The sequence below is a fragment of the Staurois parvus genome, unplaced genomic scaffold, assembly GCF_062004578.1.
Source record: "Staurois parvus isolate SC_StPar_1 unplaced genomic scaffold, SC_StPar_1.0 ptg001193l, whole genome shotgun sequence".
NCBI lineage: Eukaryota > Metazoa > Chordata > Amphibia > Anura > Ranidae > Staurois > Staurois parvus.
Window position 1 is genome coordinate 861,834 of NW_028318989.1, and position 27,800 is coordinate 889,633.

Here is a 27,800-nt window from a genome sequence, read left to right on the forward strand (position 1 = left end):
TTCACCAAGCTGTATCCTCCCCGCCTGATTTTATATCAAATCGTACCCTTGATCTCATATACCCCTACAATGCGATATTCTAAGGCGGCTTTGTTCCATTTACCCTTGTACATCTCCCCTAGGTACAATCTCGGTCACTGTGTCACTGTGTGGTGACGGGAACAAAAAAAAAAAAAAACAAGCATAATGAGTGAGCCTTGTGTAGCTGAGCAGAGAGCGGCGGTGGCATTCTTTGCAGCGGCATGCAGGGGGTTAAGGCAGAATTGGTCTCCTGTGTCTGTGTGATCTCCACATTCACAGTACAGTCAGTCCTCTTGTCATCGTGTCACCCTGCGGTGGGAGAGCCAGCAAAATGAAGCATATTGAATCCTATCCCTGGCCCCATTGTCTGCACAGTGTCAGGTTCCTGAACCTCTCATAGACCAACAGATATTCCATAGATCATCTAACACACGGATTAACCCCGCGCTGCCTGCACCCACTACACACTAAGGAGGGACCAACCATGGTTAAAGCCCATGGCATCCAATCACAGATTCCCTTTCAGCACTTTGATTTGGACAAAACAATATAAGCAATATAATGAAATATATGTCCACCAGTCTGTCCGTCTGTTTATTTATCTGTGTTAGGGCTGTCTGTGTCTCCATGTCTCTCTAACTTACGTCCTTTTGTTAACCTATAAATCTATCTATGCATATGTCTAATATCTGTTTATCTATCCTATGATCTATCTATCTATCTATCTCTCCTAACTCATGTGTCTGTCAATTTATAAATCTATGTATGCATCTGTCTAATGTTTGTTTATCCATATCAAGTCAGTCAGTCTGTCTATCTATTAAACTATTTATTTATTTATTTATCCATCTCATGTCTGTCTGTCTATATATTTTATGACTTGCTTTCTGTCTGCTTGTCTCAATGTCTATTCATCATCCGTTCATCATCTTATTATCCATCTTACTCCTGTCTATAAATTTCATGGCTGTTTTTTGTCTTTTGTCTTCCCATTTGTCTATGTGTTTATCTAATATCTATCTATTAAACCATCAATCTATGTATGTTTGTATGTATGTATGTATGTATCTCTCTATATTTCTATCTATCTATCTTTCTATCTGTCTGTCTATCTATCTATCTGTCTGTCTGTCTGTCTGTCTATCTATCTTTATTGCCTAGCTTATGTTTGTCATGTCCATCCGTCCTTATATCTCATCTCCCATCTCATGTCTGTCTGTCTATACAGTTTATGACATTTCTTCTGTCTGCTTGTCCCAATGTCTATTCATCATCTGTCTAATATCAATATCTATCTATCTATCTATCTATCTATCTATCTATCTATCTATCTATCTATCTATCTATCTATCTATTTATCTAATGTTTGTTTATCCATATCAAGTCAGTCAGTCTATCTATCTATTAAACTATTTATTTATTTATCCATCTCATGTCTGTCTGTCTATATATTTTATGACTTGCTTTCTGTCTGCTTGTCCCAATGTCTATTCATCATCCGTTCATCATCTTACAATCCATCTTACTCCTGTCTATAAATTTCATGGCTGTTTTTTGTCTTTTGTCTTCCCATTTGTCTATGTGTTTATCTAATATCTATCTATTAAACTATCAATCTATGTATGTTTGTATGTATGTATGTATCTCTCTATCTATCTATCTATCTATCTATCTATCTATCTATCTATCTATCTATCTATCTGTCTGTCTATCTATCTATCTATCTATCTATCTATCTATCTATCTATCTATCTATCTATCTGTCTGTCTGTCTGTCTTTATTGCCTAGCTTATGTTTGTCATGTCCATCCGTCCTTATATCTCATCTCCCATCTCATGTTTGTCTGTCTATACAGTTTATGACATTTCTTCTGTCTGCTTGTCCCAATGTCTATTCATCATCTGTCTAATATCTATCTATCTATCTATCTATCTATCTATCTATCTATCTATCTATCTATCTATCTATCTATCCATCTATCTTTATTGCCTAGCTTATGTTTGTCATGTCCATCCGTGCATACATCTCATCTCCCATCTCATGTCTGTCTGTCTATGCATTTTATAACATTTCTTCTGTCTGCTTGTCCCAATGTCTATTCATCATCTGTCTAATATCTATTTATCCATCTTATTCCTGTCTATAAATTTCATGTCTGGTTACTGTTGTTCCATCTTTCTGTGTTTATCTAATATCTATCAATCTATTTATCTTTCACAGATCATATCTACCAATCTATTCATCTTTCACAGATCATATCTATCAATCTATTTATCTTTCACAGATCATATCTTTGTGGAAGGACAATGATCCACTCAAAAAGTACTCTGTGTTCTGACTGCAGTATAGTGCCCTGAACTCTGACAGATTGCTATGGGCTCCTCCAGTTTGACAACCCTCAGCGCTCTTCACACAGCTTTATTAATAGCACTATGTGGACAGGTACCCAGCTGAGGGCTCATAAGCAAAGAAAAGCTGATGTGCTCCATGACACAAGGCGGCACGTTTCACCTATTATATGCAGTTACTTAAGCTGAATAAAGACATATGGCATCACGTTCAACCTTTATGTAGAAAATTCAGCCACTAAGCTAAGTTGATCCAGAAGAAGGCGAGAAAACCGCTAATGATTGGGCACATGTAACATAGTATGGCAACCCATCTCAACCAATGAGAAATGTAGGTTTATGAAAACAGGACAGGTGACATTGCTCTCCACTCATTTATACATTTTATAATTGCTTTCTAAGGTCACATGCATTTGCGTACATTGCGCATGACCTAGAAAAGCCCAGAGGGAAAGGAAAAATGAACAAAAAAACCAATAGCACTGAACGGCTATGGATATACAATGTAACCAAAAAGAATTGTTTACTAACAGTGAGATATGTGTGGGTTTGTTTATGAAACACGATCCATATGGTTTTACAGAAAAGAAGTGCGGTGATATCATATACAAAACACACACACATGGATTTGTCTGAATGAGACAGCCGGGTGACACCCAGATAATGATCTTTCAGTATTTGTGTACTCCAGAGTACCTGACACCAAGGATGCAGTAATGTGCATCCAAACAGTGAGAAGAAGCTTGAAATGACACAGAGAACAGGTACTGTGATAGCTCTGCACAAACATATTGAGCATGGGCGCTTTCACATGGGTGACTGGAGGGGAGGCGGTAAAACAGGCAGCTGAGCCATGGTTTTACTGCCCCCAGCCACCCACCCAAATCCTAACATTTACAGGCTGATAGAGCTGTACATATGCTGTGGCTGTGATGCGTTACGGCTGCAGCATTTTTAACTCTGGCTGCAGAGATTAATGGGGCTGCAGCAATCAAATGCTTGGCTTGCAGCTATGGCACAGTCTCATAATGTAAAATAGCCATTCAGCAATTTTTTCAAAAGTTTTAAAAAGTAAAAAAAAAAAATAATAATAAAAAGTATCAGGAGGCGGTGTAGTGCCTCCTGAATGCCTGTCAGCTGCTATACTACCCTTTGAAAAGCAATCCACCACAGATCGCTTTTCAGAGAATGGTAAGCTTAACACCCTTCTGTAAGAAGCCTGTGTGTGTGTATATATATATATATATATATTACAGTAGTACAGTACACTGTATATTTTCACAGACTAGGCTGTCAATTATAAGGCAAGGTAGCTGCTGTAGAGAAGAAGACTGCCAGCACGCCCACTGTGGTACCCCGTGTTCCTAAAAATACAGGGATTGGGGCTGCTCTGAGGTGTGCAGTGCATGTATTGGGGCTGATTTGAGATCTGAAGTGCATGCATCAGGGCTGAATTGAGATTTGAAATGCATGCATTGGGGCTGGCCTGGGGTACATGCATTGGGCTGATCTGAGGTCTGAAATGCATGCAACGGGGCTGATCTGAAGTACATGCATTGGGCTGATCTGAGGTACATGCAATGGGGCTGAATCTGAGGTAAATGCATTGGGCTGATCTGAGGTCTGAAATGCATGCATTGGGCTGATCTGAGGTCTGAAGTGCATGCATCGGGGCTGATTTAAGATCTGAAATGCATGGATTGGGGCTGATCTGAGATCTGAAATGCATGGATTGGGGCTGATTTAAGATCTGAAATGCATGGATTGGGGCTGATTGGAGATCTGAAGTGCATGCATCGGGGTTGATAGGAGATCTGAAGTGCATGCATTGGGGCTGATTGGAGATCTGAAGTGCATGCATTGGGCTGATCTGAGGGGAACAGCAAAGGGTCTAAATCTGGCCCCCTTGGAGCAGGAGCCCATTGACAGCTGCAATTACAGCCACTCTTTTGCCTATGCTCCTGCTGTGACATCATATCACATGGCCAAGTGCAGGGGATGCACTGGGAATGACCTTGATACTGTTATTAGTAGCTTTGCAATGATGAGGGATTCTTGTTAAATTACCTGTAGGGAACAGCAAAGGGTCTGGCTCTGCCCCCGTTGGAGCAAGAGCCCAGTGACAAATGCCATTACCACTAATCCTGCCCCTATGCTGCTGCTCAATTTTATGATGTCCACAGGAACCTTTTTGCATACAAGTCTATTCTGGGTAGCACAGTGGTTTAGTAGTTAGCACTTCTGCTTTACAGCACTGGGGTTCTCAGTTTCAACCTGATGAAGACACTACCCGTATGGAGTTTGCATGCTTGTGTGGATTTCCTGGCACATTCCAAAGACGTGCTGGTAGGTGGATTGGCTCTGGTATGTATGTGTGTATGCATGTCAGATAGGGACTTTAGATTGTAGGTGGATAAAGTGCTACATATATTGTTGGCGCTATGTAAATACCTGTAATAAACTGAAAACTTTTTGCACATAAGTGTTCATGTTTTGTCCACATCATCCTATTTCATTTTTACACTTCTGTACACATACTATTCTATTCATTTTTTTTTCAATTTATATATATATGCAGTAATGTGCAAAAGTCTTAGGCAGGTGTGAAAAAATGCTATAAAATGAAGAATGCTTCCAGAAATAAATGTGTTAATAGTTTATTTTTATCAATAAACAAAATGGAAAGTAAATGAACAGAAGAGAAATCCAAATCCAACCAAAATTTGGTGTGACCACCCTTTGCTTTCAAACCAGCATCAATTTTCAGTTTTTCTAGGTCACTTGCACACAGTTTTTGAAGGCGCTCGGCAGGTAGGGTGTTCCAAACATCTTGAAGAACTCACTACAGATCTCCTGTGGATTTAGGTTGTCTCAGATCCTTCTGTCTCTTCATGTAATTCCAGACAAACTCCATGATGTTGAAAACGGCTGTGTGGGGGCCAATTCATCACTTCCAGGACTCCTTTGTTCTTCTTTACACTGAAGATAGTTCTTAATGACATTGGCTGTATGTTTGGGGTCGTTGTCCTGCAGAATAAATTTGGGGTCAATGTCACACCTCCCTGATGGTATGGCATGATGGATAAGTATCTGCCAGTATTGATCCTGACCAAATCTCCAACTCCATTTGCAGAAATGCAGCCCCAAACCTGCAAGGAATCTCCACCATGCTTCACTGTTGCCTACCAACACTTATTATAGTACAGTTCTCAAGCCTTTTCCTAACAAGCTGCCTCCTGCTACACCCAAATGTTTCAAATTGTGACCCATCAGTCCAGAGCACCTGCTGTAATTTTTTTGCACCCCAGTGCTTATGTTTTCATGCATAGGACATGGAACAAGGCTAAGTGACTCAACCATGCACAAAAACATAGGAACTGGGTTGCAGAAAAATGGCAGCAGGTATTCTGGACTGATTGGTCAAAAATTTGAAACATTTGGCTGTAGCAGCAGGCAGTTGGTTCAAGCAGGGCTGGAGAACAGTACAATAATGAGTATCTGCAGGCAACAGTGAAGCATGGTGGAGGTTCCTTGCAATTTGGGGGCTGCATCATCGAGTCTGCCTGGGATTACATGAAAAGACAGAAGGATTTGAGGAAACCTACATCCACAGAAGATCATTGGTTAGTTCTCCAACAACCTACCTGCTGAGTTCCTTCAACACTGTGTGCTAGTGTACCTAGAAGAGTTGAAGAATTGATGCTGTTTTGAAGGCAAGGGGTGGTCAAACCAATTTTTGATTTGGTCTGGATTTTTCTTCTGTTCGTTTTCATGTACAATTCCGTTCTGTTTCGAACAAAATATGATTCTGTCCACAAAAGTCATACATGGTTCTATCCCATACACATGATAAACGCCCAACATATCTCTGACTATATAAGAAGTGACAACTGCTGTCATCCTCTATACAAGTCAAGGGACCCCATAACAGTCATGACTGCTTGTGGTCACCTAGGATCCCTGCAACTCATATTGCAAGTAATATTAATACCGTTGACAGAATTACAAAACATACAACCAGTTAGTGCTGATTGCTGGTTACTTACCGAGACGGTCAAATCACAAACAAATGACAACGTAGAAAAAAAAGCCTTGTATCAACCATGAGTTGGTGCAGACGTACTTACTCAGTGGGATGTCGGTGGAGATCTGCACATGAACAATGTGATGATGAGTGTAGAATATCAGCCCCCGGCTATTGTACAGCCGCACCTCGGTGCACACCCAGATGCAGACCCCCCCCCTTCCTGAACCATTGCACACCTGTACAGGCAGCACATGATACAGAATCCTCCCCGGGGGGTAGCTTTTTAATGACATCGGAATAAAGCTCCCAGCGTACAGTTACACCTGAGGTTCAGAGCTGGAAGGCCTCTCTAACATCCCCATAAACTGCACCTGTCAGGGAAACATTTTTGGAGACTGTCATTGCTGACCGTCTAGTTTTCGGAATGTTCTATGCCTGGCTGTCTTTGCCTTTTATGCACTCTAAAGCCTAGTACACACGATCAGAAAATCATACAAAAAATAGCCCTTTCGGAATTATCGTACGATAATCTGATTCTTAGTACACAGCTTTTGTCCAAAATTATTCGAAGGGACAATCGCAAAAAGTTTTCTCGTACAATACCAAATCATACGATTTTCGTTTAAGCAGTACAGTTTTTTCTCAAAAATACAATACAAATACAATACATCACTTTTGAAATGTTATTCAAGGATTTTCGTAACTTTAGTAACCTCGTTACTTTCAATATAAGACTAGCGTGCAAAAAAAAGAAAAAAAAATGGACGATCGTCCCATATTCTCATGGTGTGTACGGGGCCTTAGGCTAGGTCAGTGTTTCTCAACTCCAGTCCTCATGGACCCCCAACAGGTCATGTTTTCAGGATTTCCCTCAGATGAAACAGCTGTGGTAATTACTAAGGCAGTGAAACTGATCAAATCACCTGTGCAAAATAATGGAAATCCTGAAAACATGACCTGTTGGGGGTCCATGAGGACTGGAGTTGAGAAACACTGGGCTAGGTTCACATTTGTGCAGGAGTGTGTGTAAATGGCATGCGTTTCCACATCTACATGCAGCCGCACTAAAAACCATGCTGCTTTAAGTAAACACCATTAACTCTTACTGGCAGCCCCACGTACTGAAAAACGCAGTGCGGTTTCCAGCATGTAGAAATGCATGGTGCCAAAGGCTCAGGGACAGTCTTCCTGCAGGACACACAGACACAGCAGCCCATTCAGATGAATGGGCTGCCGTGCCTGGGCAAACATGGCACACAGAACCGCACCAATGTGCACCAAGTCCAAAGCTGGCCATACAGTGATTGAAATTCAGCCAGTTTAGCAGCGATTGGACAGATTTCAATTTCAGTGTATGGACCCCCCCACTCAAAAGAAGTCGATCAATTGCCTTCTGTTGAAGGGACATGTTGGGAAATCAATCAGCAGCTACCACCAATCAGCTGCGCAAACATGGCATGCAGAACCGCACCAATGTGCACCTAGTCCAAAGCTGGCCATACAATCATTGAAATTCAGCCGGTTTAGCAGGGATTGGACAGATTTCAATATCAGTGTGTGGATCCCCCCACTCAAAAGAATTCGATCAATTGCCTTCTGTTGAAGGGACATGTTGGGAAATCAATCAGCAGCTACCACCAATCAGCTACGCAAACATGGCACGCAGAACCGCACCAATGTGCACCTAGTCCAAAGCTGGCCATACAATGATTGAATTTCAGCCGGTTTAGCAGGGATTGGACAGATTTCAATATCAGTGTGTGAACCCCCCGCCCCACTCAAAACAAGTCGATCAATTGCCTTCTTTTGAAGGGACATGTTGGGAACTCAATCAGCAGCTACCACCAATCAGCTGCAGCCTTTATCTGTGTATTTTGGCTGTTGTAGGTGTCACTGCCCGAATACAATGTCCAGGCAGGGTGGACTCCTCCAGACGCCTCATTTGTGTGAATAGAAAAATCTGTTTGTTTTTTATTTTTTTGTTCCACTCTCTGGCAGAATAAAAAAAATCTGACAATGTATGGCCAGCTTAGACTAGCCATATACTGTACCTATACATTTCTCTCTATCAGTCTGCGAGCTAAAGGACAGAAAAACGATTCCTCCATCAATGTTGAACAGTATGGATGAAGGAATCTCCCATGCTGGCCATTGTATTCTGACAGCTGACACCCACTGTTGTCAGAATACCCAAAAAGTGAATGCATCTGGTTGGATGTAGTCACTGTTCAGATGACAAATTTCCGCCCAGTTCCTTGGACAAAAGTTGATTGGAAAATTGACTTTTGTTAGCCCGGGTGGCATTGACAGGTGCACGCTCAAATCGAATGTCATCTGATTCAGCAGGAATTGGTCAACATTCGAGCCATGTATGGGTAGCTTAAAGCGGAGTTCCACTCACACTGTAAAAAAATAAAAGTCAGCAGCTACAAAAAACAGCCAATCACCTGTCCTATGATTCTGCGGTGTCCTCCCCGCTGCCCATTTCACCAGCCGTCTGGTATTCCAGGCGCCGACATCTTTAGTGTGGGCACCCGGCTGTGACAGCTTGCGGCTTCACAGCCGGGTGCCCACTATGCATGCGTGAGTAGTGCTGTGCTTCCTGAATGGCCCCGTCGTTTTCTGAGGCCTGTCACGTGTCCCAGAAGACTACGCGGAGGAATGGTAGGAGGACAACTTACGCTTCCAATCGCCTAGGCGATCGCAGATGTGGGAGCGGGTACCTGCCAATTTTGGGAACCTACTCCCCAAAGGTACCAATCCTTAATGGGGAGCGGGGAACCAGTCTTTAAAGTGTAACTTCCCCTTTTGGATAGAGCACCGATTTAAGTCACTGCTGCAGAGAAAGTATAAATATAAGAAATTCTAACACTTTTTTTTACACCAATTATACAGTACAATGCATTTTTTAGGTGGCTCAGAAGTACTGGCTTCCAATTGCCCAGCGGATAAAATTCAAAACACTAACACTGACGTACAAAGCCGGTCATAACACTGCCCCTAACTACATCACTGACCTTGTCTCTAAATACCACCCAAACCGTACTCTCCGCTCCTCGCATGACCTCCTACTCCCTAGCTCCCTTGTCTCCTCCTCCCATGCTCATCTCCAGGATTTCTCACGGGCTTCACCCATCCTCTGGAACTCCCTACCTCAAGCTATCAGGCTATCGCCTTCCCTGCTCACTTTTAGGCACACTCTGAAAACCCATCTTCAGGGAAGCCTACCCTGACCCCGGCTAACTACTGGAATTCCCTACTCCCCCAATCACTCCATCCCCCACAGCTAATTACCTCTTGTACCACTATCCCCTCCCTCCTAGATTGTAAGCTCCAAGGAGCAGGGCCCTCTAATCCCTCTTGTATTGAACTGTATTGTTGCTGTATTGTCTCCCTCCATAATGTAAAGTGCTGAGCAAACTGTCGGCTCTATATAAGTCCTGTATAATAATAATATTGAAACCAGGCAGCTAGAACTTTCAGAAGGAGGCCATGCTTCTTTTGTGTCAGGTATACTTTAAAGAAGAATTCCAGGTATGGGTATTTTTACATAATTACATTGGTTCAGCTTGGATCACTGTGACTATGTAAATATCGAATCTGTGGAATCCCAATATAAACTGGAAATCACTTTAGTAGACTCTAGAGATATCCACTATCTTCTGGGCTTCCATACCGAGCAGTTGCCCAGCTGCATTGTGAATTCAGAAGGTTTCCCGCTGGGCACACAAGCCATTCAGAGAATGATTAGCATTTTCTCAATGAATGCAAAGTGCTCTCTGGACCAGGTGTAGAGGCGGGGTGGTAACGTCACATTTGGCGAGAAATCAGGCTCGCAGTTCGCAAAGTCCAAGAATCAAAAAGCAGCCGGTTCAGCAAGGACTGGTCGAACTTCGATCCATGTATGGGCAGGCTGGTTTTCTAGAAAGCAACCTACCGATCGACTTTTGTACAACCATCCTGTCAGGCTTTTCCCAAATAATCAGTGCCACAGGCTGTAGCCGACAGCACTGATCAGTGGAAGTCTCCCCACTGTCAGCATACAATAGTGCAGTGGGAGTGATTCCTCCATCCATCATGAATGTGTGAATGCAGGAATCTGGTCATTTTTTTAGCAACCTGCTGGGTAAACAAAAACCATGATTAATGTATGGACAGCTTTCGTTTTATTTTTATTTTTTGTACCTCTGTGTAAAAATCTGATTACCATTGGAGATGTGACAGCTTTTCATTTAGATGATACAGATTTTCACTCTAAACCAGGGGTGTCAAACATGCAGCCCTCCAGCTGTTGCGAACCTACAAGTCCCATCATGCCTCTACCTTTGGGAGTCATGCTTGTAACTGTCAATCTTGCAATGCCTCATGGGACTTGTAGTTTGGCAACAGCTGGAGGGCTGTCAGTTTTGACACCTGTGCTCTAAACAGATGCACAATTAAGAAGTGGTCAGGGTCAGGTTTTACTATGTCGTAGTTCTATTTCAAAGCATCTTAGGATAGACTTGGCATTCATTTCAATTGGGTCTCAGCAGCTGCACGGACAGAGACGCTGCTCCTAATTGGACATCCCTGTGGGTGTGGTTGCTTGTCCCCGAATGCAGAGAGTGTGTGTGCAGGACTCCAAACCCACAAGGATGTCATGTTTCTGTTTCAATATTTTTATTAAGAAAGTTTTGTTTTAAGAATACAACAAGCTCAAGATACACCCTCGAGGGGCAGAGCAGAACAACAACACATAAACAGATACAACCTGCTGATTTGCATTAGCCAAATAACAGAATGTCCAATGACATCAAGGATGGACGGCAAAAAGCCGAACCAAATAATAGCAGCAGCAATCCATCATATTACCGGAAAAAAAAGAGGAAAGAAAAAAAAAAAAGGTTAGAAAGAAGGAAAAAGAAAATATAAAAACAGAGAAAAAAAAAAAAGAATCAGAAAGAAAACATGGAGGAAAGGAATACTAGAAGAATCACGGATTCAGAGCTAGCACAGGCAATGACTATAAGAGGCCATAACTAGTAGGAGGCAGGGATGGCAAGGTATAACGTAGCCAAGGTTCCCAAACCTTAAGGAATCTCAGATGAGAATCATGACGAGAATCATGAAAAAAAAGGTTAGAAGGAAGGAAAAAGAAGATATAAAAACATAGAGAAAAAAAAAAAAAGAATCAGAAAGAAAACATGGAGGAAAGGAAAACTAGAAGAATCACGGATCCAGAGCTAGCACAGGCAATGACTATAAGAGGCCACAACAAGTAGGAGGCAGGGATGGCAAGGAATAACGTATCCAAGGTTCCCAAACCTTAAGGAATCTCAGATGAGAATCATGAAGAACGCTAGACATCTGTTTATTGATCAACATAGCATTCATCCGGGTCTTCACCCCATGGAAGACAACCGAAGGGGTAACGATGTCATGTTTGAAGTAGCAGCTTTATTTTTGCAGCTGCTGCGTCCCGATTGACATGAATGAGATGCATGGAACACCTGTACATTCTGTGCAGGCAAAACACAGCCCTCACACGGGGGTACGCCCATGTGAATGAAGCCTCACTCAAATATTGAAGCTTGAATTATAAAGTCTTCCCTCAGATGCTTTGAAGTAGAACAGGCAAAACATGGCCCTCACACGGGTGTACACTTAAGTAGGCCAGTGTGAACGAGGTCTAAATCTATCTCCCGGCTCTTTATTTAATGTTGCCTAGCTGTGTGACAGAATGGATACCTGTCCTCCTCAGCGTGTATTAATAATAGTAATAACCCTCATTTGCAGTCAAAACTGTCTGTACCGTGAACTTATCTTGACATCAGCCTCGTTGTCTGACTCGTGTAAACACAAGACAAGGGGTTTACTGTACTTCCACCCTCTATGAATTACTTAATGACTATAACATTTTAGTCATTTGTCCACAATTCTTTTTTTTTTTCCACTCAGCAAATGAAACCATTGTCTCCGTGTTGTCCTAGAGACAAAGAAATGTGTTGTTTGAAAAGCAACGTTCAAAATGGCTGACAGACACGAGAGAGTTTTCCATGCTCCCCTGACAACTGCTACATTCTCACCACCGGGGTGAGTGAACATTCACTAAAGGTTCTGTACACATAGAAGGATATTCAGTAAAAGTGTCTCAAAAGGAAGAAAAGGAACATGAAGGGTTCTTCCAGAGACATTACTAGGAGCTGTCAATTGTAATGTGAGTGCTGTTTGTAAAAACTGAAAAAGGGAACCAGGCAAGTTGGCCTGAGGCTGGCCACAGACCGTCAGATGTCTCACTGAGTGCAACAGGTGGTGGGACATCTGCCCATCCTCTCCTGCAGTGCCCCGTTCCTTCACCATCTTCCTCAAGATTCAGCTGATAAATGAACTTGGAGTCCGTGCAGTGAAGGCTTTGTCCCCTTTTCTTCATGGAAAGATTGTGGATCCAATAGTTGGAAGTGCTTGGCAATTGTCCCTCATTGCAACAAAACTCTCACCACCAATGCTTGAATCTCAACCAGTGGGTATGTGGGTGGCATGTGGAAAGTTGGCACCCGATTTGGAGGAACAGCAAACAAAGACAAGGAAAATGGTTCAACAGTCATTATTTTGATGAGTTGCAGGTAAAACATAACAAGATGGACAACAATCTGCAATCTCTACTACAAGCAACTGTGGCAGGCACTTGAAGTAACAGTTCCAGACACTCTTGTAGTAGCAATCTGATATCAGAAGTCGCAGTAATGCTGGTAGTACAGTATACAAAAACTGGACACTTTATTAGGTATACCTTGCTAGTACCGGGTTGGACCCCCTTTTACCTTCAGAACTGCCTTCATTCTTCGTGGCATAGATTCAGCAAGGTGTTGGAAACATTTCTCAGAGATTTTGGTCCATATTGAAATGATAGCATCACCCAGTTGCTGCAGATTTGTTGGCTGCACATCCATGATTGATACAAGGCAGGATGGGTCCATGCTTTCATGTTGTTTACACCAAATTCTGACCCTACCATCTGAATGTCACAGCTGAAGTCGAGACTCATCCGACCAGGCAACGTTTTTGCAGTCTTCTATTGTCCCATTTTGGTGAGCCTGTGCGAATTGTAATCTCTGTTTCCTGTTCTTAGCTGACAGGAGTGGCAGCCGATGTGGTCTTCTGCTGCTGTAGCCCATCTGCTTCAAGGTTCAACATGTTGTGTGTTCAGAGATGGTATTCTGCATATCTTAGTAATAACAAGTGGTTATTTGAGTTACTGTTGCCATTCTATCATCTCAAACCAGTCTGCCTATTCTCCTCTGACATCAACAAGGCATTTTTGTCCACACAACTGCCGCTCACAGGATATTTTCTCGTTTTTGGACCATCCTCTGTAAACCCTAGAGGTCAGCAGTAGATCAGCAGTTTTTGAAATACTTAGACCAGCCCATCAGGCACCAACTATGCCACATTCAAAGTCACTTAAATCCCCTTTCTTCCCCATTCTGATGCTTGGTTTGAACTTCAGCAAGTTGTCTTCACCATGTCTAGATACCTAAATGCATTGGGTTGCATGTGATTGGCTGATTAGCAATAGGTGTTACCAAGCAATTGAACAGGTGTACCTAATAAAGTGACCAGTAAGCATATCTTCAGCAGCAAATAATATCACGCTGGCATTAGCTATATAACTGAAGTGCCACCTGCAAGGTGGGTGGCTGACTGATAGAGTGGGTGCACAAGTGGCACTTGAAAGAACTGTTCAGGTCCTATGAAGTACAGTAATTGTGGAGACCGGTTGAATAGCAGTGCAGACAGCGGTGTCCCTAATCTCTCCCTTCTCAAACAGGAACCTTTTTTTAGGCTATTTCCCTATCCCTAACATGCAAGGTTCCTATCCATATTCAAGCTACTCACAACTGCATGTCAAATGCAGTGGGGCACTGCTATTAATTAGCATTACCAGTACTAAAGATGGCCACCAAGGTCACCCAGTGTCCAATCAGACCACTGCTGCCCTGGTGACACCTATGGAATCTGCAGAGAAGCAATATTCCTCCCATCCTCCATTCCATCTGTACAGTGGTACAGCAACACAGCACCACCTAGAGAATGGAGGATAAACTGCACCTGTCTACATGTAGACAGCTGCAAGTAGTCTTCCCAGCTGTAGGTGGCCTTATGCCGTCACTGCATGGAATTAGGGGTCTCGTAAGGGAATTGATTCCCTAGGGATTCTGTCTGGTGCTTCGAGAAAGAAGTATTCTGATCCGACACAGAATTCTCAAGAGATTTGGTGGCCATTTTGGGTGAGAGAACCTTTTAAAAAAAAGGGAACCCGCATCACTTTGGCAAGCTTTAGGTGAATGGTTAGTCAGGCGGCAGGCCCAGGAACCTGAATGTGAGGGACAGCAGTTAATGTACACAGATGAGCAAGGATAGCTTAAGGAAGTCTCCCTCAACACTTCCTTCACTATGGTGATCAGTACAGGAGCATGGGGACAGTGTGGGCTGCTGGAACCACTCAAGGAATGCTACCCCTTGAAAATGAAGCCATCCTCTGGTAACACATCTTGTCAGATATATCGAGACTAGTCATTTGCTGAAAAGTGCCTAGGATTTGCTAATTGGTGGTTCTAATATGCCTGCTCAAGGTCAATACAAAATATATCAGTGCACTAGATACTGTGTGAGATTCATCCCAAAAAAAGGATACCTCACTTAGATCCTGCCTACCCAAAAATTGTGGGGAGTCAACACTTATAAATGCTTAAATGTTGTAGAAATTGAGTGATCTCAGAAATAAGATAGTTTACAGAAATGGCACCACATATGTTGGGGAAAGCACACGTCAGAGGAGGAGCACTTCACTCAGAAGAGGAATCCAGGATACTGGGTCACCCTGATATCCCCAAATTCCTTGCAGTTTATCCAGCTGATGATAGGAAACAATTCCAATTGGAGAATAGATATCTTGTAAGAGTAACCTACCCTCTCCTTCCTCGTCAAAACCTCTTCCTAGCACTGATTCTGCTCTCTCCTTAACAAGCGAGGCTCTATCCCTAACCTACTGCTATTTAAACATCTAATAGGATCCAATAGGAGATGCTGGCCTCCCTAAAATGGCCGCCTAGAACCCATAATAGGAGACAAAATTAGTCCCCAATGGTTTCCTGCCAGCCTGAAGAAGATGCAGCACAGTGCCACCTTTAGGTCGGAAGACAAACTGCAGCCCAATACCTGCCTACACGTTCAATGTATATCCTTCTTTATTTAAAGTGAATGTCATTGGAAAGTACTTTAAAAATGTGTTTGCTTTTAACAGTCAATTTTAGAATGAGTGTAATTTCTGAAACAAAAAACACTTACACTGTTAGAAATTTGTTTGAGATAAAATTTTCATTCTGTTCCTTTGAACTTTTTCATCACTGCGGTTGAAAATGAATGCTCTATTGACCCCACTAGCAATTAAAGAATTGAAAATGAAAGTTTTTGAATGAAATTCCAGTAGTGTATGTCCAGCCTAAAGTAGAATTCTGTCATAAATCTTAAACATGCTGCCTCCCCAATCCTAACACCTATTCTGATCAACCTGTGTAAGAAAGATCTGTGAAAGCCGAAACAACACCTCCTGTGCTCAGGGACCCAGATCAGAAGTAGGTGGATGGATCAACCTCTATGGAAGTTCGTCCACCAACGGATCAAAGGTTGTGCAGCTCTTAAACAAGGCTGGGGAAGCCCGACCAATACTGCAAATGAGAACAAAAGAACAAAAGAAAGTGCACCAACCTTGCACATTACCTCAGTAAAAAGATGTGATTTTATTAAAATAAGATGTATACTCACAAACGTAGCAATATAAAACGCATATACAGTCCAGCACAGCAAACACTTTTCTCCTGTGCTGGGAATAGACTCAGAAGAACCAATAAGAATGTTCTGGAATGTGCACCACTTGCTGCCCTCAAAAGACTGGAGTGGTCCAAATTCACTAAATGCAAATGGAAAAACAAAAAAAGGGCTCACCGACCTAGTACATTATCGTTTAAAAGTATTTATTGAGAGAACTCAGAGACCTGAGGAAGAGGTTGTGTCCTCGAAATGCGTTAGCAAGTTGGTCATCCAGGGTTCCATCGTATGGATTAAGATGCTGTTTGGATTGAACATCTTGTTCAGTGTGATATGCCTGTGTTATTATGTCCATTGTGAGTATGATACTTACTTTGTTCTCTTAATAAATACTTTTAAATGATAATGCACTAGGTCGGTGCGCCCTCTTTTTGTTTTTCTATTTGCATATACAGTCCAAGATTGGAACACTGAAGTACAAGACACGTGTGAATCCCACCGAAAAGGAAGACTCTCAGTAAGCCTGGCGCGTTTCGAAGGGAGGTACCCTCTTCATCAGAGCTCAACCTATGCGGCTCTTGCTCCCTACTACAGCTCCAGCTTTACGAGTAGTTCAGCTGCATTGAACTCTGAAGCTCTGGAATGACATGTCAGCAAGCCCACCTGGCTGAGATCTACTGGTACATCATGATCTACTGGTTGCTGACCCCCGCTCTAGAGGAACTAATGGTAAGGGTAGAACATGCATTTTAAAGAGACACTGTTGATAGGATCCTTGTATCCTACTGAGGATGTCTGTAGGATATCTGAGATTAAATATTTCTCAGCAGGCAGTATTAAAATAATGCTGTAGGAAGAGATGACTTCTCCGGGTCACAGCAATCTATCAGATTCAAATTTTATGTCTCCGACTGTCATTTTCTGGTGCAGGTTTGAATTTGATTGGCTGCAATGAGTTGACTGAGATAGCTCTTTTGTCAGAGAGCTCTTATGCGGCTTTTAGATGAATCTTTGACAAGTGTTACTAAGCTTTTTAATAAATAAGGCCCAAGGGGGCAGACAAGGGAAGGTTTCAGGCTTTCCAATGCACACTTTGACTACAGAGAGTGTTCTATAATATAAAAACATAATAAGGTCCTTCCTCCAATATTGTAGCTAGGAGCTGTCATCGTTAGGATACCGTTCTCAACATGTTGGGCGCCACTTCATAAAAGCACCAAGCTCTAGAAATGCAAAGCTCCATATGTTTCTACTAAATCTCTCTTCCTTTTTTAACCAAAATGTCATGGCTGGTGATTTTACATAGGAGGCAAGAACAGGAAACATTGTTATTACTGTTGGTAAGAATGACAGTTCATATATCTGACAAAGCGAGAGGAAAAATTAATGGCTGCTCTTGGCAACTAAGACTAATTAAAGCTGACCATACATGGATCAGAACTTGGCCGACTCAGCTGAACTGGCCAAATCGTGATCCATGTATGGGGACAGTGGTTGTATGGAAGTTGATCTACCATTCAACTTCTGTACAACCAGCCCGTCGGATAAATGCTATTCAATCAGCACCGCCGGCTATAGTCAGCGGTGCTGATCAGTGTATACAATAGCTCAGCGGGGGTGATTCACCCACAGGGGCGGACTGACCATTGGGGAACTCAGGCACCACCCGAGGGCCCGGGGTCAGTAGGGGGCCCCATGAGATGTCCCTGGTACCTTTCATAGGCTTTTTTGGGTGTGGTTTGAGTGTGGGCAAGGACACAGGGGCCCCATGATACCCTATTGCCCAGGGGCCCCATGAGTTGTCAGTCCGCCCCTGTTCACCCATCTACACATTCAAGGCCATTTTTTTTGTTCAACCTACTGCTTGAACAAAGAAAACTGAATCATCTGCGGGCTACTTAAAGTGATACTAAACATACATTGTTTAATTTATATTATCTGTTCACTTTCTGTATATGGATGATGTCACTGTAATTATTTTAATAAAAAGTATCTTTTTCCTAATCTATGTACAGCTATCACGTGACCCAGATCTTTCCCAGCTTGTTTGCATGGAAACAACAGGAGGAGCTTCTAGTCCTCTGCTGCTAGTCACATGTTCAAAAAAACAGCTTTTGGAATGCAGAGTAAAAATAAATAATTTACATAAAATAAAATATTTTTTGGCAATAACATGGTATGGGAGGATTTCTGCCAGTCACGGCCTGTGTCACGCCCCTTCCAGCCCATGTCTTAGAATAACAGGGAGGTGAGGCCTCCATTAATCAAGATGTAATATCCCACCCCCATTGCGTTTAGTTGGTTAGTGGGCCATGGAGGAGGGAGGGAGTGGGCTGTCATTTACCACAGTGTATACACCCACTCTATAGTCACATGGGCTGCACAGTTATGATAGGGAGAAAATGCTCAGCATAGAAAATCACTGAAAACTGAGCATTGCACTAGCTGCCAACACTGCTCTGAAAAATCCCCAACTGCATTGGGGACATGGACAGAAGGGGGAGATAGAGAACAGCAGGATCAACCAGGTTTTTTGCAGAATTAAGAAAACAACATGTTTGAGAGCTGCTTCACATGCTAAATGATTTGTATTTCTTTCCATCCAGTTCTGTGATTCACACAGCTGTGCCACACAGCCAAATATTGCCTGGTAGGGCAGGGGCCTAATTTTTCTTTGTTACAGTGCATTTTTTCTTACAGGCGAACCATTGAATACCATTGAAAGTAGAAGCAGCAGTTTGATGTTTTCACCTTCTCTCATGCTCTCCTCCTATCAGCATGCTTCTTGAACTGCATCACATCTAATTGATCCTTGATCTGTTTCTGCCTCCCCCTTTCAGAGCTCTTCTGTACAGTATGGGGCAGTATAGTGGCCAAGTGGTTAGTACTTCCGCCTGGCAGTACTAGGGTCATTGGTTTGAATCCCAGCCACGGCACCACCTACCTGGAGTTTGCATGTTCTCCCTGTGCCTGCGTGGCTTTCCTCCCACACTCCAAAGACATGCTGGCAGGTTAATTGGCAGCAGCACCGCTCTAAGTGTAGATGGTTAAAATCAGGCAGATTTGATGGTAAAATTGCACGCACATAGGTAGGTAACAGGTAGGCATGTCAAGTAATGGAGGTCCAGTGGGAGCATCAGGTCCTTTGGCTGGGTCGGCCTGACGAAGGAGTGAGCATGCTCCAAACGCGCACCATCTTGGAAACCCAGTCCATATGGTGACATCATCCCTGTGAGCCTCTCTGCACCCCTCTGCTACTCCCATGGACACCACCGTAGTGGTGGGAAAACACCAGAGTGTGGCCAAAGGACCTGATGCTCCCACTGGACCTCCATCACTTGACATGCCTACCTGTTACCTACCCATGTGAATGCAATTTTACCATTAAATCTGCCTGATTTTAACTGCCTACACTTAGAGTGGTGCTGCTGTCTCTATTTTCTACCTGCATTAGGAGTATCTACAAGCTCTTACAGCCGGCTGCCTCCTTGGACAAGTCCATACTACTATAGGCCCCCCACTACAGATGGACTTGGACACCACCTCCACATGGACCTTCTACTGACCCCTGTTGCTGATGGTCCATCCCCAAAACGCACAGAGGGTAGATGCGTCTTAGCGCTCCATCCCCCCCCCCACTCACCTCTGGTAGGTGAATTGGCTCCTGTCTAAATTGACCCTAGTATGTATATGTATGAATGTGAGTTAGGGACCTTAGATTGTACGCCCCTTGAGGGTTAGGAACTGATGTGAATGTACAACATATATGTAAAGCGCTGTGTAAATTGACAGCACTATGTAAGTACCTGTAATAAATAGCACAGTAGAATGCAAGAGGCTGATACCAAGTCAAATTCAGGTACTTAAGCTTCTTGCTTTAAAAAAAATATATATTAATGATTAGGAAGCTGCATAATTGTGTGACTTTATCTGCCAAGAAGAATTCAACTTTAAATTGAACCTGTGGCAAGCAATAGGTTGACTTTACTGGTGCCCCCAATAGCCGCTTATATCTCCTTTCCCTTGCTCCCCTGAAGCTCTATTTGAAGAATAAATGGAAAAATCTGAGGAGTCTCTCTTTTCCCATGTAAGTGCCTAAGTATCCAGAAACTATGAACCAGCATTGCCATATGAAAGGAATGCAAGTGAGTTACATCATCGCCCATACCCAGTAGTACTGGGTTTTTTCTTTATCAGGATGGAGTGGGGGCAAGTAAGTATGTGCTGATGATGGGGCATCATTAAAGAGAACCTGTTGCTTTATGGGCAATCCCCAGGTTCACTTTGTGATGCAAATAGTTGGGCACTGACTAGTTACTAAGCCATGTAAGATCCTTCAACCAAGAGACAGCAAACCTGGGCATATAAAGCACTTCCTATTAGTCTAAAATATTTTACAACATGCTGGGAATGTTCTGGACATGCAGTAAAACTAAATAGTGGTAGAATCTTGTTAAAAAACTGTGACAAAGGTAATGGGTGAAGAGTCCTTAGTTCTTGTTGCCCTCATTGAGAGATTTGCTCACCTGAGCCTGGCCTAAAACAACCTGCGTTGGCATGTAATTGGCTCACACATGAGTGACTTCAATAAAAGGTCATCTATATGTATTTAAAGGCGTACCAAATGTGAGGAGAGTCCAAGCATATGTATTTTATTGAAGCACATACGACAAACATATATTCACAGGAAGCAAAAACGTATAGGAAAATGGCAAAAGTATAACTTCAAGAGACCAACACTTTTTGGCTTCTTGTGGTTATGCTTTTGCATTTCTGGATTAATAAAATACATATTTGTACTCTCATTGTGTGTTTGGCTATCCTTCCAGTTTGAGTGTACATACATTTCTCATGCCTGGTGACCCCCCCCTTGATTGGGAAGACCCCTGCAAAATGGAGAGCTGCTGAACCAAGGCTATTTTGGACTCAAACTAAAGACTTTTTATTATCTACATGAAAGCTTGTGTCTAGTGCCTTGTATATTCCCTGGGATTTTAAAGGACATGTCCAAAACACAGCACCACCACGATCTGCACAGAACCTTTAACCCTGCCACGGGGAGTAGTGACTTTTGAACTGAAGCCAACAAGAATACATTTTTCTTCACAAACCTATTAGAGTTTGCTGTAGACCACCCTAGCAGGACCCCATTAGCAAACTGGTTCAAGCTCCAGGATGGTCCGTGATCCGCCAACATCAGTAGCAAACAGACAAGGATGAAGCAGATCAATCTCCAAATATCAATATATTTATTGATGTCATCCAATACAGAGAAAATTCACCTGCCCTTTTACGCGTTTCACTCTCTATGACTAAGCTCCTGATGGGATGAAACGCAGAAGCTGAGTAGATAGACTTTCCCTGTATTGGATGACGTCAACAAACATGTTCTGGACTTTTGGAGGTTGAGCAGCTCCATCGTTTGTTTGCTATTAATGTTGGCTGATCACGGACCATCCTGGAGCTTGCAACCTATAGTCAGTGGAGTTTTTGGGATGATTTATAATATATAGGACCCCAACTGATTTGTAAAGCAAGATTCATTCTACTTGCACCCTTACTGTGGTTAACAGATTGTTGGTTTTGAAGTAATATCTTTTCTTCTAGGATCAATGATTAGGTTCAAGAGTAGAACTACAACAGTAGAACTCCAAATGTTCTAACCGAAGGGCCAGTTTATTGCCCTTCAGACCTTAGGGGGGACGAAGTGTGGCCAGCATGAATAGAAAATGCCCTATGTTAGTGGGAAAAAACAATGTCTCAGGCTTGGTGGTCAGTGGGAGTAAAAAAAATACCTAGCACCTGTGGTCAGTAGGAGGAATAGTGCCCCATCATTGATATTGTTCGTACTGGTGGGAGGTATAGTGCTTCATCATTGTTGTCAATGGGAGGACTGGTACCCCATTGTTGGTATCAGTGGAAAGAATAGTGCTTCACTATTGGTGTCAATGAAGGAATAGTGCCTTGTTGCTGGTATCAGTGGGAGGAATAGTGTCCCATTGTTGTTGTCAGTGGGAAGAATAGTGCTCTACGGTTGGTGCCAGTGAAAGGAATAGTGCCTTGTATCAGTGGGAGGAACAGTGCACTAAGGGCCACACAAAGGTGAGCAAAGGATCGCATCCGGTCCCCAGGCTGCAGTTTGGAGACCACTGGTATAAAGGTAAATGTATAAAAATGTGTAAGCAAGACCTTTTCTGGTAACCACCAATTAGCTTCAAATCATACCTGTAACACAAAGTTGTATGATGTAACATAGATTCTGATTGGTTGCAATTGGCAACAAGAAATAGTCTTGTAGCATACATTTTATTCATATGCCCTATGGGACTATTAATAGCCAATGAACTATATTTGCTGCATGTTTGAAAATGAAACAAGGCTTTGGACTGGTTGCTGTAAGCAATGAGACATTTTTCTTACAGTGAATTTTCAGACATCATGTTCCACTGTTTTAAATATGGCCAACAATATACAAGGCTACATTATTTGTAGAAACTGAAAAACTATGCCTCCCATTCTTTTTTTTAAATAAAGTTAGCCATCGTTGGCCTCCACCTGAAAATGCCAGCTGCCTGGTTGTTGTACTTAACCTTTGGCTTCAATACTTTAGGCCTATGGCCAATAGCATGTATGTAGAGGAGGTGTTCTGCCTTCAATCTCACATCACTGGCTGCATGTGTGTTTCAGCTCAGTGACTCAGAAAGAATTTTCAGAAGGAGTTCAGTGATGGCAGCCAACATTTCTCTATCACTGCAGGTTCCATTTAAAATAAGTGATCCCAGCTTCCTCTAGTAACAAGAAGCTGAAGTATGGGTTTCTTTACAGGGAAAGCAATCTGACCTGGAAATAAAGCAAATCTCCTAAATATATAGTATGAGTGTGAAATTGACAAATTTCACCAAATGTATTGTCGAGATTTATAAATTGTACCACTCTCCACCAATCAGTTAAAATGGAACACATTTACAAAGATCTGAAATTAATGTTCACCTTAAAAGGATCAATTTACCCAATCCACAGAAGAGCAGAAATTTGCTGAACACTACACCTATCTCTGCTCTTTTATGGCGTATAACCCATGCTCCATCTCTTACTCTTCGTAGGCCATTAACCAATGTCCTTTCCCACCCCTTGATTAACACGGGCCTGCGCATGAGCAGAGCATGAACCCTAATCAATGGAAAAATGGAAGCCATCCTTAGACAATGCACATATTTTTCAATCCCTAGTTATAGTATGGGTTTGTATATGGCCTAATGACCAAAGTAAGGTGTAACCATAGCCAAAGTAGACCATGCAACTGCTATGGGGCCCAGAGCTATCTGGTTACACAGTATTTTATGCAGGTAGCAATAACATTTGGCAAATATATTTGCAATGAAAGAAAGGATATATAGCTTAGGAATCTGTATATGATATTCTGTATCAATAGAGAAACTGCCTTGGAGGCAGAAGCAGAAGAGGCCCTGGTTCAATGAACCTATAGGTTTTTCATTGCTTCCATTGTGAAAATATCTTTATGTTCTCATGCCTAGAAACAAGGAGAGGGGCTCAGACCTAGGCATGGATAATGAATTGCATTATCCTAGAGACCTTGTGAATGGTCTGTGATTCACCCCTCCGTCTCACACATCAACAATGCACAGTGGTGCAGAGGTAGCCCTGACCATCCACACAATGTCCTGAAGATATCATTCATACACAGAGGCCCTGCGTCTATCAATGTATACAAGCAAAGCACACAGCATTATCGTGTAGGTGTGAGAGGCTTAAGTACACAGATGTACACATACTTTCCAGGACATGCCAACCTCCACTGCTGTTAAGTCATGCCTTTGTAATGCGTAGCGATAGGGTGCCACCTGGCCGGTATTTTACTGGCTGGGCCAGGAAAAATGGGGCTTGATGCCAATGTTATTAATAGAGCAGACGTTTGAAAGATAAAAACGCTGGATTTTTTTTTAAAGGTGGTGATCATACTTATAAAAACAGAATGATCTATTTAATCCGAGACGTGCTAAATTTGGCATAGGACTCCGTAAACCCTGCCTTGTCCAGAGAGGCCTGACATTCAATCATTGTGTGAGTTTTTAGTTATTTCATTCATTCCCTCCGGCAAAATTTGTAAGATATCAGATTGAGACTTAAAGGGTTATGGCTGTGATCTGTGTTGTAGCAGGGACTGGGTAACGGAGCAACGCTCTGCAGGCCTTGGACTCTGAGAATGGCTAATGGGATATGTGAAGCGATGGTCTGCAGTTGCCAGGCAGAAAAAAAGTGTTAAGGAAGTAATGTTATCTCTGGCTTGAAAAAGAAGGAGTTGGGGAGCTTGCCATAGATCATGCGTGTGCAAAGGTTTAATTAAGAGGTAATGCATCAACCGGCAATACAATGCAGGTCTTTAATAGCAAATAGGCAAAGACCATTGATAGGTTTGCCAAGGAATGGGTTAAAGTGCATGGTCTGATAAGCTAGCATTTCATGGTGTGTGTTCATTTGCAAGAGTAATGCTTGGTTTAGAGGTGGACACAAGAGTTAGCATTGGCCTGGCACGACAGCGATTAATGGTGCATGGCTAGTATGCAGATACTGGGTTTCCTTACCTGTAGCCGTCAGTAATCAGATGCTGGTTGGGAGAACCCCCCTGCTCCTTTCATCCCGTGTCCGACTGTCCTGGAGAGTCTTGTGCAGCCAAAGCTTGGTCCGGTCACACATCAGTCGAGGGCCCCCCCAGAAATGCACAGGTTGGGCCTGCCCCTCTGTCCTGACCTGTCCTCTGACTGGACAGACCTGCACACCTTAATTGCTGAGACCAGCTGTGATCATGGCCAGAGAGGAAGCAAGCCAGACTGTCTGCACTAGATCTCCTTCTTCTTCTTCTGTCTGCGACCTGCACCCTCTGTCACCATCTATGTCCCTTCTCTTCTGTAGGTCAGTCTTTTGTTGCTCCTGAACACTGTGTTGTCCTCCCTTTACTGGTTCAGTGTCAGTTCTTGCAAACTGTGCTGTCTCCTTTGCTGGTTCTCTGTCAGTTCCTACACACTGTGCTGTCCTTCCTTCCCCGAATCTGTGTAGGCTTCTGTACACTGTGCTGCCTGTCCTTCCCTGGTTCTGCTTTGGTTCCTTAACACAGTGCTGTCCTTCCTTTTGTTGGTTCTGTGATTGTTCCTGTACACTGTGCTGTCTATCTTTTTCTGGTTCTGTGTTGCTTCCTGCACTGTGTTGTCCTTGCTTTGTAGGTTCTGTGTTGTCCTTCCTTTTCTGGTTCTGGGTCTGTTCCTACACTCTGTGTATTGCTTCCTTTCCTGGTTCTGTGTCCGTTCCTTCACTCTGTGTTGTCCTTCCTTCCTTGGTTCTGTGTTTGTTCCTACATTCTGTGTTTTGCTTCCTTCCCTGGTTCTGTTCCTGCACCCTGTGCTGTCCTTCCTTCTCTGGTTCTGTTTCTGCCCCCTGTGCTGTCCTTCCTTCTCTGGTTCTGTTTCTGCCCCCTGTGCTGTCCTTCCTTCTCTGGTTCTGTTTCTGCCCCCTGTGCTGTCCTTCCTTCCCTGGTTCTGTTCCTGCACCCTGTGCTGTCCTCTCTTCCCTGGTGCTGTTCCTGCACCCTGTGCTGTCCTTCCTTCCCTGGTTCTGTTCCTGCACCCTGTGCTGTCTGTCCTTCCTTGGTTCTGTTCCTGCACACTGTGCTGTCTGTCCTTCCCTGGTTCTGTTCCTGCACACTGTGCTGTCCCCTTTCCTGTCGCTGTCTTTGTCTCTGCTCCCTGTGCTGTTCTCTTCCCGTGTTCTGTCTTGTTTCTATAGCCTGGGCTGTTCTATCCCTTCCCAGGTTTGTAATCTCAGTCCCTGCAGCCAATGCTCTCCTTTCCTTCTACCCAGCTCATTCTGCTGTTCTCTTCCAGGTTGCTCTCCCTCCTTTGTCGGTCTCCTCGCCACTCTCTCCCAGTCTATGCCGATCTCGGTTTCATGCCTCTGTTATCCTTGCTGTCTCTTCTCCCCGTATCCCTCTTTCAGTGTGTATTCTGTGTGACAGTCTCTCCACTCCCTGTTTATCCTGTGTGCTTCCCCCTCCCCTGCACTCTATCCGTCTCTTCTGTTCTCCCTCCTTCTCCTCTGTCTACTCTTCTCCGCTATATTCCCATTTCTCTTGCTGTCCTGTGATAACCCTATTTGGCCCTCTCGCTAGCACTCTATTTCTTCCCATTCCATTCTTTGTATGGAAAATGGAGAACAAAATTAAGCCTATCACAATAGTGGACAATGTTATGTCAGTTTTTTTCACCTGGGCACTAAAAAAGAAATCGAATTGGTTGGTTGGAAGAACTGGCGCAAGCTATAAAATAGGACGGTTTCCCATAGAAACTAATCTGGATTCAGCATGTGTCACAATTGCTGTATTAGGAAAATAACGACTTTGGTAAGGCACAGAGCAACGATCAATCATACGCAACTAACTGTAAATCTACCAATGGATCAAAATCTGTTGTGGGTTATTTCACCTTGTGGTCACCCCTTTTCTTCATGCTGGCTTGCCTAATTAGCCCAATGGAGTCTGGTTGTAAGGGGCCATAGAGTCCTAATAGCCGTGTTTCTGAAGAACACTCCAACTCCAATGGAATCTGGTTGTAAGGAGCCATACAGTCCGAAATAGGGATGTTTCCGAAGGGCACTCCAACTGCAATGGAATCTGGATGTAAATGGCCACAAGGTCCTTAATAGGGGTGTTTCTGAGGGACACTCCAACTCCATTTGAATCTGGATGAAAGGGGCCATAGATTCCTAAATAGGGCTGTTTCTGATGGAAACTCCAATGAAATCTGGACGTAAGGGATCATAGAGTTCTAAATAGGGGTATTTCCAAGGGACACTCCAACTCCATTTGAATCTGTATATAAAGGGCAACAGAGTCCTAAATAGGGATTTTCAGAGGGGCACTCCATCTCAATGGAATCTGGATGTAAGGGACCATAGAGTCCTAAATAGGGGTGTTCCCAAGGGACACGCCAACTCCAATGGAATCTGGATGTAAAACGTCATAGGGTCCTAAAAGCAGCTGTTTCTGAGAGACATTCCAGTGGAATCTGGATGTAAAGGGCCACAGAGTCCTAAATAGGGGAGTTCCTGAGGGACACTCCAACTCAATGGAATCTGGATGTAAGGAACCATAGAGTCCTAAATAGGGGTGTTCCCAAGGGACACGCCAACTCCAATGGAATCTGGATGTAAAACATCATAGGGTCCTGAAAACAGCTGTTTCTGAAAGACATTCCAGTGGAATCTGGATGTAAAGGGCCATAGAGTCCTAAATAGGGGTGTTTCTAAGGGACACTCCAACTCCACTGCAATCTGGATGCATAGCACCATAGAGCCCTAAATAGGGGTGTTTCCAAAGAACACTCCAACTCCAGTGGAATATGGATGTAAGGGGCCATAGAATCCTGAATAAGAGTGTTTATGAGGGACACCCAACTACAATAAAATCTGGATGTAAGGGGCCACAGTGTCCTTAATACAGGTGTTTGAGTGGCACTCAAACTACATTGGACTTAGCATCCCTTGTCTCTAATCATATCTGACCTTCAGAACTTTGTGCCTGCAATCC

The 27,800-nt window shown here is 43.2% G+C and overlaps 1 protein-coding gene across 2 annotated transcripts in view; it reads right to left on the bottom strand.

Moving 5' to 3' along the window:
- Positions 1–27,800, bottom strand: part of LOC149438320 (serine/threonine-protein kinase SBK1-like) — a 129,591-nt gene that overhangs the window by 35,394 nt on the left and 66,397 nt on the right. The window contains exon 1 of one of the 2 annotated variants that reach the window (XM_089659982.1): positions 24,808–26,280. The exons of the other annotated variant lie outside the window; for it this stretch is intronic. The gene's annotated coding sequence lies outside the window, so the exon portion shown is untranslated. Of the gene's footprint in view, positions 1–24,807; positions 26,281–27,800 lie in introns of those variants that run through there. 2 annotated transcript variants of the gene reach the window in all.